Here is a 12982-nt window from a genome sequence, read left to right as displayed (position 1 = left end):
ACAAAGAAGAACAAGAAACAAGACAGAGAAAATCTTATGAAGAAGAAATTTTGATTTTGTGAAAGTCTTCAATCAAGTAGTTCATTTTTGTAAAATCTGTATTAGAAAGTCTCAAATCTTTTCTGTGTCATCATTCTGCTTCATGTTTACCCCCTTATTCAAAATCCTTTTGCAACATAGCAGAACCTAATGTTTAGAAATCAGCAAGCTCTTTATAAGTTACATATTAGCACAATATTTTTGGTACATATAAGTAGATTTCATATCTGTTCACCATGATAGATATCTGTCAATCAGCCCTTCAATATCACACCCCAACCTCAAAACAATTGGATTCAACCTTCATTATAAAATTTTCCATTGTTACAGATTATTACCACGTTCATCCTTTGTACCACCAACGTGTTTAAAAAGGTTTTGTTGCCAATTTCTTTCTGAGAAATCTCCTCTATTGGGACACTTCTCTGTTGGTATTTGAATGGGTTTTCTCTAGACAACCACAAACTTAGCATAGGTTTTTACATGGGTTTTCAAAGAATCAACATTTAGGATAGTGTGGACTTAGAAATTTAAACAAGGAAGAATAACTAGCAGTTATTAGTACTGATCGGTTTTTTTGTATCTAGCCAGTTCAATTGGGGTGGATTACTTTTTTTTTGTTAATATTTTTAATTTTTAATTTTTTTTTGTAGAAGTAAGAATGTCAACACCTCCTCAATTGACATCAATAATTAACACTAGTTCTGGTGTGGCCATAGATAGTGACTCAACTCTACAAGAGTCATATCCGTCTAGAACTATTCATGTAATATGTAATATCCGTCTGATACCAAATGTTTAGCACCTAGCCATTACTACCCAAAAGACCGGCCTGTTAGGAGTGGAAGACATAGCTACTTAACCCAGGACCATAACATCACACCCCTCCTTTGTGGGCCGACGTCCATGGTGGCCCACTTGTGATGGCCCACTCTAGCGACGGCCCACTCCGCCAAGGTCGCCCCCTCCGCATAGGTCGCCCCCTTCGCAATCATTCAAACGCGTGATGAGGGAGCTAGCTCTGATACCAGTTGTTAGTATCCCATATCTGACACAAGGATTCGTAGGAAGGAAGAGGAGGACGATGAAGATCAAGCCAAAGGGAAGCTTGAAAACCCTAGAGCTCGTTGAGGAGAACTCCAAGCCTGTTTACTCTAGAATTAACCTAATTCTCAATACTTGAATGTTTGTCTTTCTCATTACTATTACCCCTTAAATAGGGTTCACCCTGTTAGGGTTTAATATAAAATATTACAAAAATACCCCTATAAATAAAATATTCCAAAAATACCCCTATAAATAAAATATTCCAAAAATACCCCTATGGCCTAAAATGAAATAAATAAAGTAAATTAAATAAAAATAATAAAATAATAATGTTATTGTGTTCATAACAGTGAAGTGAGCCTAGATGAAGGTACCCTAAATGAGGATGAAGGTGACTCTACCCATAGTTCAAAAAGACAAAAAAAGTCTCATGTGTGGTTGGAATTCAAAGAAGTCTTACTTAATAGTACAAAAAAGGCTCAATGTGTTCATTGTAAAAGCAATTAGTGTTATTAGTAGTGGAGTGACCACACATATGAGTCGACATTTGAAATGTTGTCCTGGTAGAAAAGTGGCAATGACAAAACAATAAACCATAAACTTTCAACCGGTGGGGAATAATGTTGATCAGAGTCCATCTGGACTTCCTTTTATGGATTTTGAAGCAAATATGATCAAGCTAAAATGAGAGTACTCATTGCTCATTGGATTCTTATGCATGAGACCATTCATGATAGTAGAAGAGGAGGGATTTAATTTTATAATGAAGATGGCGAATGTGAATTATGAAAAAATATCTCATAAGACCATTAAGAAGAAGTGTATGGAGGTGTACGAGGCAGAGAAAAAGAAATTGAAAATTTTATTAAAAGAAATTAACAAGATAAGTCTTACCACGGATTTTTGGAAGTCCCAAAATCAAAAGATTGAATGCATGGTTATTATTGGGCATTTTATTGACAGCAATTGGAAGCTACAAAAATGAGTCTTGAGTTTTGTGAATGTTCCTCCTCCTCGTTGTGGTGTTGATATAACAGATGCTATTTACAAGTGTTTGAAAGATTGGGAAATCAAAGATAAAGTATTTAATATCTCAGTTGATAATGTTGCATATAATGATGTTTGTTTGAGAGTTTTGAAAGAAGATTTTTCAAGAAAAAAGAAATTGGTTTGTGGTGGGAAGTTATTTCATATGCGTTATTGTGCTCATATTCTGAACTTATTAGTCCAAGATGGTCTTGTTTAGATTAAGGATATCATTGAGAATGTGCGTGAGAACGTCAAATTCATAAATTTGTCTGAGGCTAGACTACACATTTTTTCTGAAATTGTACAACAACTAGAACTAGGTGAAAAGAGGTTGGTTATTGATTGTCCAAATTGTTCGAACTCCACTTATGACATGTTGTCTTTTGTGTTAAAAAATTCAAAGATGCATTCCCTAGAATTCAAGTTAGAGAACCAACTTATGATTGTTTACTAAGTCTTGATGAAAGGGAAAATGTTGAAATGGTGTGTGAGTTTCTAGAAGTTTATAATGTAGTTACTAATATAATTTCTGAGGGTGACTACCCTACTTCTAATTTGTACCTTAGTTAGGTATATACGGTAAAAAAAGTTCTGATTTTTCATTCTACAAATAAAAATGTTTTCATTAGGACAATGGTTAGTAGAATAAAAGAGAATTTTGAAAAGTATTGGGGTGGATGCAACTTGTTGATGGTTGTTGCTTCAATTTTGGATCCAAGGATCAAATTAAGGTTGATCGAAATGTATTTTCCAAAGATATATTCTGAGGAAGAAGTTACGAGGAATATAAACTTAGTTCAATGCACCTTATATGAGATTTTCGATGAATAAGTATCCATATATAACGTGGATATTAGTAATGAAGGGATTGCTTCAAGTACTAGCTCTATGGGTGTTTCTACAAGTCATAGGTCACATTCTTCATCAAGTTCAGGTTGGTCAAAGTTAATGACTTATGTGAAACAAGTGGAAGTAGTTCAAGGTCAGAATTGGAAAATTATCTCAAAGAAGGCATATATATTTGTGAGGAAACATCACAATATGATTTTGATGTTTTGGAATGATGGAAAGTGAATCATATGAAATTTTGGGTAATATCTAAGATGGAAGCAGACATCCTTATAATTCCCATATCCACATTAGCTTCAGAGTCTACCTTTAGTGTTGGTGGTAGAATAATAGATTCATAACATTCTTCCTTGGCACTAAATACAGTTCAAGCTTTGATTTGTGGCAGTGATTGGGTTGGGGCTCTTCACGGTATCAAGAAAAATCAAAAGGTGAATTTCTTTTGAATAATTATTTATTATGATATTTTTGAGTATATTTTTTAGGTTTATTTATTAAAATTTTATTTTATGATAACAACCTGAGAAGAAGATTGTGAAGAAAATGCTACCTATCACATGATTTTCATGTTTTTCTCATCTTGGTAATTTTAATATTTTTAACTACATTAAGTAATTTGTAGTGGAGGAGTTTTTTTTTTTATCAAACAATAATAAGTTTTATTCTTTTTGGAGATTTTTCTCATGCGAGGACTTAGTATATCATTTTCTATCAAGAAGAGAAAAAGCTATAGTTTATAAATTTATACTAGATTTAAAGTTTTCATTTGGGTGATTGTAAATTGATAGTGATATTTTATTTAATTTTTTGTGTTTGATTATTGTATAAAGTTTATTCATAATATTATGCAATGTTTATGGAGCGTATAGACAATTTTATGTAGGTATTATGTGCATAGGATATGACTAATTTTAAGTAGAGGTCATGCCCAATTTTATGTAAAATGTATGCATAATTTTATATACAATTTATTTGACATTTAATTTTTGAAAAGTTTTAAATGTATGCTCATTTAAAATTATTGGGCTCGAGCTTGATTACAATTTTAGGCTCAAGGCTGGGGTTGGCTCGAGCTCGAGTTTGAAATATTTAAATCAAGCCCAACTTGATCATAGGCAAGATCAGGCTTGGCTCGGCTCGGCTCGATGCCACCCCTAATGGTCACTACAACATAGAAGTTTCTCAGATACAGATTGGGCTAGATCACCAGATGACAAGAAGTCCACTTCGGGGTACTGTTACATAGAGAAGAAAAAACTAGTATGTGGTTGCAAGGTTCAGTGCAGAGGTAGAGAACAGATCTATGACCCACACATTCAATAAGCTCATATGGATCAGATCTCTGATTACTGAATTGGGATTCTATAAAGGAGTTTCTATGGAATTATAGTCTGAAAACCAGATAGCCATTCATATCATTTCAAATCCTGTCTTCCATGAGAGGACAAAATACATTGTGGTAGACTGCCTTTTTATTCAGGCAAAATTCCAAGTTGGCAACTGATCTCTTAGTCATGTTTCATCACAAGGGCAAGTGGTAGCCATTTGAAAAAAAACCAATCACATTCAAGATCTTAACCACTATATGTGGCAAGCTGGGTATCTATGATGTTTTCTCCCCACCAACATGATGGAGAGTGATGGAAGGCACCTCAAGTGGCATTAAGGTAATATGCATGCCCACATCATGGAGGTGGCACAAAGGGTAAATAAGTGTTCATCGCATAAGGATTGGCACAAAGGTGTAATTATGTAAAATGATGTATGTCTACTTATGTATTTTCCTTTTGAAAGCTTGTAGCCCTAAGGTCATTGTAGTCAATATAACACTCTCTCATAAACTATAAATAGAGGCTCATGGTGAGGAGTAAATCATTCAAGACTTCCCCTCTTCTCTCAAATTCGTCCCTAGCCTTTCTCGCTTCTCCCAAGCTCTCTCTAGCCTTCTCTCTTTTTCCTCTTCTCTCTTTGATTCCTCTCCTTTCTTCCCCTCTTTTTCTTCTTCCTCCCTTCTCTCACCACTTTGGTCAAGGACCTTATCATTGGATCCTAAATCCAACACCTCACAGTGACCAGACTAGAGATATCATATGCAGTAAATGTGGTGAATCAATATATGCACAAACCATAATTTACCCATTGGCAACCCTTGGAGAGGATACTGAGATATTTAAAAGGAACTCCGTGGAAAGGGCTTCTCTATTAGAATCATGTCCTCTTCAACATAGAAGGTCTCATGCAGATTGGGTTGGATCACCTGATGATAGGAAGTCCACTTCAGGGTACTGTACCTTAGTTGGAGTTAACCTGGTTACATGGAGAAGCAAAAAGCAAAATATTGTTGAAAGATCTAGTGTAAAAGCAGAGTACAAAGCTATGACTTACATAGTCAGTGAACTTCATGGATCAAATCCCTCCTTACTAATTTGGGATTCTATAAAGAAACTTTTATGGAATTATATTGCAACAACCAGGTGACCATTCATATCACTTTAGATCCTGTCTTCCATGAGAGGAACAAACACATTGAGGTAGACTGCCACTTTATATGGGTGAATTTTTAGGCTAGTATCTTATCTCTCAGACATGTTTCATCACAAGATCAGGTAGCAAACATTCTTTCAAAACCATTCACATTCAAGATTTTAACCACTATATGCGGCAAGTTGGGTATCTATGTTTCTGTCCCCCAACTTGAGGGGGAGTGTTGGAAGACATCTCGAAGTTTAAGGTAAATATCTTTCCCACGTCAAGGAGGCGGCAAATGATGTAATTTAATGGTCTTATCATAAGGATATCACAATGGTGTAATTAAAAAAGATGAAGTATGTCTACTTATGTCTTTTGTTTTTGAAATTTTGTAGCCCTTAGGGCATTGTAGTCATTGTAAACTTCCTTGATCAACTATAAATAAAGGCTTAAGGCATGGGGTAGATTCTTAAGTCTCCCTTCTTCTCTCTTATATTCGTCCTTAGACTCTTCTCCTAAAATCTCTCTCTCCATCTCTTTAGCCGTCCTCCTCTCTCCTTGCTCCTCTCTTCCTTCTTCCTCTCTTTTCTTCTCCTCTTCTTATTTCTCTCCTCTCTCATCATCATGGTCGAGGACCTTATCATGAGATCCTAAAATCCAAAAAATCATGACTCTTGGTAAATAATATCTTTTCCATACTACATCTCTTATAGCCCTTTTCTCTATGAATTCACTAGATCTTGCGAGGCATTAGACGCCCTAATTCCAAACTAATGACAACAATAATAATAATAATAGCAGAAGAAAAGAAAAACAAGCACAAAAATACAACAAGATTTATGCATGTTCACCTCAAAGTGAGACTATCTTGTCTTCTGCCGCTACAGTAATCCACTATGAAGATAAAATAGTTCACAAAGAGAAATCGTACACACTTACAGGTGTTTTTCTCTAACATCTCTCTCGGGCTGCAAGTCAAAGTCCCTCTCCATGATGATAAAACCCTTATAGCGGTGCCGCTATTAGTTTTTTTAATCATCTCGGAGAAGGACTTTAACTTGCAACCTAGGAGAGGTTAGAGAAAAACACCTATATGTGTGTGCAATTTCTCTTTGTAAACTATTTCATCTTCATAGTGGATTATTGTAGCGACGGAAGACAAGACGTAGTCTCACCTTGAAGAAAACTTGTATAAATTTTGTGGATTTTTGTGCTTGCTTTTTTTCTTCTGCGATTATTATTATTGCTCTCATTAGTTTGGAATTAGGGCATCTAATTCCTAACAAGTGATATGAGAGCTTGATTCGTGATTGAGAGCAATGACATGCGGAAAAGGATCGACACTTGGAATCAACAAGTCCAATGGTATGGATTTTGTGATATGGAGGATGCAGATAAAAGATAATATATATTGTAAAAAGCTACACTCCCCACTTCCGGATATGAAACTAGAAGGAATGAAAGATGATGAGTGGAATCTCCTTGATAGATAGTGTTAAGCACCTAGCCAATACTACCCAAAAGACTGGCCTGTTAGGAGCATAAGGCATAGGTACTTAACCCAGGACCATAACATCACACCCCACCTTTGAGGGCCGACGTCCACGGCGGCCCACTCTAGCGATGGCCTACTCTAGCGATGACCTACTCTAGCGATGGCCTACTCCACACTGAGGTCGCCCCCTCCGCTAGGTCACCCCTTTCGCGAGGTTGCCCCCTTTGGGATTCGAATGCGCGACGTGGGAGCCTGCTTTGATACCAAATGTTAAGCACCTAGCCAATACTACTCAAAATACCGGCCTTGTTAGGATAGGTACTTAACCCAGGACCATAACAGATAGGTGTTGGGAGTAGTCCGCTTAACACTGTTGAAGAACGTTGCTCATAACATGGCATCGGAGAAAACCATAGCGGGAATGATGAAGATTCTATTGGATATGTATGGAAAGCCTTCCGCAAATAATAAGGTACATCTCATGAAAAAAAATCTTCAATTTAAAGATGACAAAAAATACATAAGTGGCAATGCATTAGAATAAGTTTAGCACGATTTTCAATCAATTGACCTCCATTAAGTTAAATTTGATGATGAGTTTCATGCTTTAATTCTTTTGGTGTCTTTTGCCAAATTGCTAGGAACCTATGAAGGTTGCGGTCATCAACTCAGTAGGCAATAGGAAGTTGATTTTTAATGATGTTTGGGATACCACTCTTATGGAGGAAGTTCGCAGAAAGGACTCCAGAGAATCATTGACATCTAATTCTGCCCTAAATGTCGATACTAGGGGCAAGAACTTCGAGAGGAATTCCAACAAGGAAAATGATAGAGGGAAGTCAAGGAATAGAAGAAGCAAGTCCAAATTTGGAAAGAATGTGGAGTGTTGGAATTGTGGCAAGTTTGGTCACATAAAGAAGAATTGCAGAGCCTCGAAGAAGGATGAAAATAAAAAAAATATGTTGCAAATGTGGTAAGTGAAGAAGTACAAGAGGCTTTACTTTTGTCGGTTGATAGCCCTATTTATCTTGCGTATTAGATTAAGGAGTTTCTTTTCACACGGCTGCACATCGAGAGATCACGGAAAATTATGTTGCTGGAGATCACGAGAAGGTGTATCTTGTTGATGGAGAACCTTTGGATATTGTCGGTATTGGTGATATCAATTTGAGGAAGTCAAATAGGTTAGTGTGGAAAATTCACAAGGTGAGACATGTGCCAAAAATGATGCGTAATCTAATCTCAGTAGGGTAGCTTGATGATGAAGGTCATAATATGACTTTTATTGGTGCTTCCTTGAAAGTCACTACGGGAGCCATGGTTGTTGCACGAGGAGTCAAAACTGGAACTTTTTACATCACTTCCAGTTGCAGAGACACGGTTGTAGTTGCTGATGCTGATACTGATTATGATTTGTGGCATTATATGCTCGATCACATGAGTGAGAAGGGAATGAAAGTGCTTCCATCCAAAGGGAAGCTACAAATGTCGAAAGCTGTAAACAATAGTTTGTGTGAAGGCTGTATTTTTGGCAAGCAGAAAAGGGTTAGCCTTTCTAAGGTTGGAAAGGAGCAAAAGACAACAAAATTGGAGTTGGTTGACACTGATGTGTGGGGCCTTCAATTATTACCTCCCTTGGTGGTTCACTTGAGAAGATTCAAGGGAGTTGGAATCTGGTTGATATGTTGACAAAGACGGTTACGATTGAGAAACTAAAGATGTGTGCAACTTCAGTTGAACTTCTCTCTGAGGATTGAGAACTTGTTGTCACTACCAAGGAGATATTGATGATGGATTAGTCTCCAATAATCAACACCTTACACTGAGTTGGTACACAGATCAACCTTCATGGTAAGGTTGCCATGGATGTTGGAAGGGGGCGGAGTTCCCGAAAGGTCCATGATATATTGACTACTATTTCATTAAGGGTAGTTTGGAGATTTCACTCTTGTACTGCGGTTGCCCTAATTTTTTCTTTATATTTGGGGGTGCTGCTATTAGATTTTTTCATCATCATGGAGGACTTTGACTTGCAGCCAGAGATAGGTTAGAGAAAAACACTTGTAGGTGTGTGCAATTTCTCTTGTAAACTATTTCATCTTCATAGTGGATTACTGCGGTAGTGGAAGACAAGACGTAGTCTCACCTTAAGGCAAACCTATATAAATCTTGTTGTATTTTCATGCTTGCTTTTTTCTTCTTCTATGATTATGATTATTTCTCTCGTTAGTTTGGAATCAGGGTGTCTAATTCCTATTAGATCTCTTATACCAAGCTCTAGGAGCTTGCTTCAAACCATATAATGCTTTATACATTTTATAGATGAGGTTTTGGTTTACTAATATCCTCAAATCTTTCAATTTGTTCTATGTTGAATTTGTCGAAAAAAATACTTCCTCAACTTGATGATAACTGAATACAATGAGCCTCTATTTATAATAGAGGAAACAAGTAGAATCAAATTACAATTAAAACTACCCATGTCCCAGTTATACCCAAAGTCTAACTCCAAAAGATAAGTCATAGAATAATTAAAAATTGAACATAAATAGAAGAATAAGAGCACTAAAAATCCTTTAATTAAGACTCTTCTATGAGACCTCATCTTGTAATACTCCACCATATAAATTGATGGTATGTGAGACTTCTTACTGTAAGAGTCATGTAAGGCTCTTTCACACATGTTCTTCAACACTCCCCTTCAAGTTTGAGTTTAACTTCAGCTTGCAAGGTGTTGGATTTAGGATCACATGGTAAGGTCATCGAGTAGAGGATGAGAAGGAGTTGAGGAAGAAGAAGAGGTGAAGAAAGGAGAGGGAGAAAGAAGAAAATAGAGAGAGAGAGAGACGACTAGAGAGAGATGGAGCTTGAGAGAGCTTGGGAGAGGAGAGAGGATAGGGACGAATCTGAGAGAAGAGGGGAGACTTAATGATCTACCCTTTGCCTTGAGTCTTTATTTATAGTTTATGAAAGAAGGTTACAATGACTAGAATGCCCTTAGGGCTACATGTTAGGTTCTTCCTAAGCCATGGATCGAGTCACCATTTTTTCCTCTCTTCCCTCCATATTGAATCTTGACGCTGGATGATGATTCTTGTTTCTTGAACGTGGAATGATAGAATTTGGAATGGAATGACTGAGCTTTGAAGGAAGCTTGACCTGGACCTTAGAGGGAGAATCTGACCTAGACCTCTAAGGGAGAATTTGACCTATTTAATTCTAATTTTCTCAATACTTACTTTCCTTCACCTTGATGTCCCATAAATAGGGTTGAGGATGGAAATACAAATTAGACCCATGGGTCAATTGGTTCATGCCATATTACATCTAGACCAAACCAAACCAAACCAAACCAAATGGAATTACATTAAAAGTAAATTGGCATAATTTAATTCCTATGCCTATGGATAACTCGTGATGCTATAGAGTCCATAACATCACCCCCACCTGGAGAAAGAGCTTGTCCTCAAGCTCGAAATAGGGGTAGAGGGTTCAGAACTCGGCTAATAGCTCCCATATCGTGTCACTGGGATCAGCATCAGCCCATTGCACTAGGATCTCTCAATCACCCTGAATGTGGCAAGCCTGTAACACCTGTGCTAGAGTAGAAAGAACACATCCCTCATGTAGTGGGGACAGAGGTGTGAGCAGTAAGGGAGAGTCACCTTGGAAGGCCTTCAGTTGGGAGACGTGAAACACATTGTGAATCCTGGCCTCTGGCGGAAGCTGCAAGCGGTAGGCAACTATACCAATGCGGTCCATTACCCGAAAGGGACCATAATACTTTGGAGAGAGCTTGTGGCATTTGGAAGCTGTCAATGACTACTGCTTGTAGTGTTGGAGACACAACCATACATAATCTCCTGGAGAAAAGATGACTTCCCGGTGCTTCTTGTCATAATAAAACTTCATAGTATTCTGGGCCTCCTAAAGATGAGTACGCACCTCAGTGAGCAATGTGTCTCTTTCTGCTAACACTTGGTCCAAAGTGGCGACCTTGGAGGCACCTGGTTCATATGAAAAAAGACTGGGCGGGTAGGAGGTGTTGTAACAAAATTCATCCCAGGCGAGCCACTTAACAGACCATTTAGGTGAGTCCCCCACGAAACAATGAAGATACATCTCAATTATGCGGTTGGCGATCTCTGTCTGACCATCAGTCTACGGATGGTAGGCGGAAGAGAATGCTAACATTGTGCCCTGCAACTTGAATAGTTCTTTCCAAAATGTACTGGTAAAGATGGCATCCCTATCACTGGTAATGGAGGTAGGCATCCCATGTAACCTGACAATATTATCCATAAAGAGCTAAGCTACGTGAGCTGTAGTGTAAGGATGTGTCAGAGGTAGGACATGGCCATACTTTGAGAAACGATCAACCACTAAAAAGATAACAGATTTGCCGGATGAGGAGGGAAGGCCATCTATGAAGTCCATGGAAATATCTGACCAGACTTGTGACAGCAGCTGAAGTGGTTGGAGCAACCCTGTTGGACTTAATGATTCAACTTTATTCCGTTGACAAATCTGACATGCCGCCACATAATCGACTATACTGCGCTTCATACCCCTCCAATAAAATTCCTGACTTATCCGAAAATATGTTTTTTGTCGGCCCTCATGTGTACTGTCATGGAAGGAGGCTAAAATGTTGGGAATCAGTGGGGACGTGTGGTGTAGAAAGATCCGGTTTTTGAAGAGGACCAGACTATCCTGAACCATCCAATGTTTTCCTGATCTCCCCTGCTAGATCTCATGATATAAAGCAATAATTTCCGGATACTATTGTGTCTCCTCCCGAATAGAATCTAACAAGAGGGCTCTGGGCTGACTGATGGCATGTAATTGCGGCTGTGAAATGTCCCGGTGAGATAAAGCTTCAGCCCCCACATTCAAACTCCCAGGTTTTTACTCCTCGGTAAAGTCAAACCCCATAAGTTTACTTAACTAGTGCTGCTGCGGTGAGGTAGTGAGGCACTGCTCAAGCAGATACTTGAGGCTACAATGATCGGTGTGAATCAGAAATGGGTGCCCCCAGAGATAAGGCCGCCAATGCTGTATTGCTTTAGCTAAACTGATTAGTTCCCTCTCATAAGCTGCTAACTTGTGGTGGTGTTGGCCAAGTTGGCGGCTAAAATAAGCGATCAGGTGTCCTTGTTGATGTAACACTGCACCAATACTGCCCCCCAGAGCATCATATTCCACCACAAATGACTCATCAAAGTCCGGTAGCTGCAAAATTGGTGGGGATGATAAGGCCTCTTTCAACTGCTGAAAGGAATGAGCTGCTGTCTCGGACCAGGTAAAAGCATTTTTCTTGAGTAGGTTGTTGAGCGGTGCTGCAATCTGGCCATAACTGCGAATAAATTTCCTGTAATACCCAGCTAGGCCCAAAAATCGCCTTAAGGCTGTAATGGAGGTGGGAGGAGGCCAATCTGTGATGGCCTGAATCTTACTCTGGTCTACCTTCACCCCAACTGCTGAAATAACGTGGCCCAAGTATGCCACTTCTAAGGTACCCATAGAACATTTGGACTGATTTAAAACCAAATGATGTGAGCGAAGAAGAGTAAATACCTGGTGAAGGTGCTGAAGATGCTCTTCCCAACTGTTGCTATATACCAAAATATCATAAAAAAATACCAAAACGTATTTCCTCAAGAGAGAGGAAAATACCTCATTCATGAGGGCCAGGAATGTGGAAGGCGCATTTGAGAGACGAAATGCCCGTGGTGCGTGCGGAACGCAGTTTTCTCCACATCTGATGGATGAACGCGGATTTGATGATAGCCAGACTTCAAATCTAGCTTGGTAAATATAGTAGCACCATGTAAACCACCGGTATGGGAAATTTGTCTTTAATGGTGTGCACATTGAGTTGCCTATAATCCACATAAAACCTCCACGACTTATCATGCTTGCGGACTAGTAATACCAGGGAGGAAAAAGGAGACCTGCTTGGCTGAATAATACCCTGGGCGAGCATATTTTGGCACTGCCTTTCAATCTCATCCTTTTGTAAGTGGGGGTAACGATAAGGATGTACCACTACAG

This window comes from Aristolochia californica, unplaced genomic scaffold, assembly GCF_029961685.1.
Source record: "Aristolochia californica isolate CCGP_79_NKW_82.1479 unplaced genomic scaffold, dmAriCali1.0.hap1 SCAF_3, whole genome shotgun sequence".
Classification (NCBI taxonomy): Eukaryota; Viridiplantae; Streptophyta; class Magnoliopsida; order Piperales; family Aristolochiaceae; genus Aristolochia; species Aristolochia californica.
Note: the sequence above shows the minus strand (reverse complement) of the source record.